The sequence below is a fragment of the Trichosurus vulpecula genome, chromosome 4 (assembly GCF_011100635.1).
Source record: "Trichosurus vulpecula isolate mTriVul1 chromosome 4, mTriVul1.pri, whole genome shotgun sequence".
Lineage (NCBI taxonomy): Eukaryota > Metazoa > Chordata > Mammalia > Diprotodontia > Phalangeridae > Trichosurus > Trichosurus vulpecula.
In genome coordinates, this window is record NC_050576.1 from 73,797,759 (window position 1) to 73,799,302 (window position 1,544).

The 1,544-nt window shown below is 43.2% G+C and overlaps 1 pseudogene; it reads left to right on the forward strand.

Annotated features, from left to right (window-relative positions):
* Window positions 1-740: 740 nt before the first annotated feature.
* Window positions 741-1,224, forward strand: LOC118848753 (annotated as a pseudogene).
* Window positions 1,225-1,544: the final 320 nt, after the last annotated feature.

Here is a 1,544-nt window from a genome sequence, read left to right on the forward strand (position 1 = left end):
ATTTCTTCTATATGAAAGCCCTTCAAATTCTTGAAGACACTTAGCACATACTCCCTAAGTCTTCTCTTCTATAGTGTAAATACCCCCAATTCCTTCCACCAACCCATATATGGTATAGTTTCCACTCTGCTCACCATCCTGGTTACTCTCCTTTGGATATTCTCCAGCTTATCAATATCCCTCCTAATCATAATAATATTTTACGTTATATAGCACTTTAAGGTTGCAAAGTGTTTTCCATATATGATTCCATTTGATCCTACAAGGTGACTCCCAGAACAGAACTTGATAATGTGGCAGGGGAGATCTGGTCAGGTGAGAATGCATTATGCCTGTTACCGCTGTAATTCTGGACACTGTACCTCTCAATGTAGCTTAAAATCCAGTTAGCCATTTTGACTACTGTCACACTGTTGACTTGTATTGAACTTGCAATATACTAAAATCCCCACATACTGACGGGTTCATACTGATAGCTGTATGTCCCTGCCTGCTCCCTAGTACACTTGTTCAGCTGCTTTTTGGGGGGCAGGGCTTGGCAGGGCAATTGGGGTTAAGTGACTTGCCCAAGGTCATACAGCTAGTACACGTGTCAAGTGTCTGAGGCCGGATTTGAGCTCAGATCCCCCTGACTCCAGGGCCGGTGCTCTACTTACTCACTGCTCCACCTAGCTGCCTCGATTCAGCTGATTTTTTTTGAACTAATGTTAAGATTTTACATTTACCCGCCCTTTCCGGTGTTGGCGGCCCAAGCGGAGAAGCAGAAATGGCACCTCGCAAGGGGAAGGAAAAGAAGGAAGAGCAGGTCATCAGCCTTGGACCTCAAGCTGCAGAAGGAGAGAATGTGTTTGGTGTCTGCCATATCTTTGCTTCCTTCAACGACACCTTTGTCCATGTGACTGATCTCTCTGGCAAAGAAACCATCTGCCGGGTGACTGGTGGAATGAAGGTCAAGGCTGTCAGAGACGAATCTTCTCCCTATGCTGCTATATGTTGGCCGCTCAGGATGTTGCCCAGAGATGTAAAGAACTAGGCATCACTGCCCTTCACATCAAACTTCGGGCCACAGGGCGAAATAGGACTAAGACCCCTGGCCCTGGTGCACAGGCAGCCCCGAGAGCTCTGGCACGTTCTGGAATGAAGATTGGGCATATTGAGAATGTCACTCCAATCCCCTCTAACAGCACTCGCAGAAAGGGTGGTCGCCGTGGTCGCCGTCTGTGAATATCGCTGGCTGGGTTATTTTTGTCAATAAAAGTGTCACAATGGAAAAAAAAAAAGATTTTACATTTACCCTTACCAAATTTTATCTTATTAAATCCAGCCCATCATTCTAGCTCAGCAGCTCTCGAATGTTTGAGTCTTTTACACTCTTAAAAATTACAATTAATTAAATGAAATTGTTAAATTATATATAAATTTATACATGAATTAAATTATTAAGTTAAAATTTTACACTCTTAAAAATTATTGACAACGCCATCCCCCCCACAAGCTTTTGTTATATGGACCGTGTCTATCTATATGTACTGTATTAGAAATTA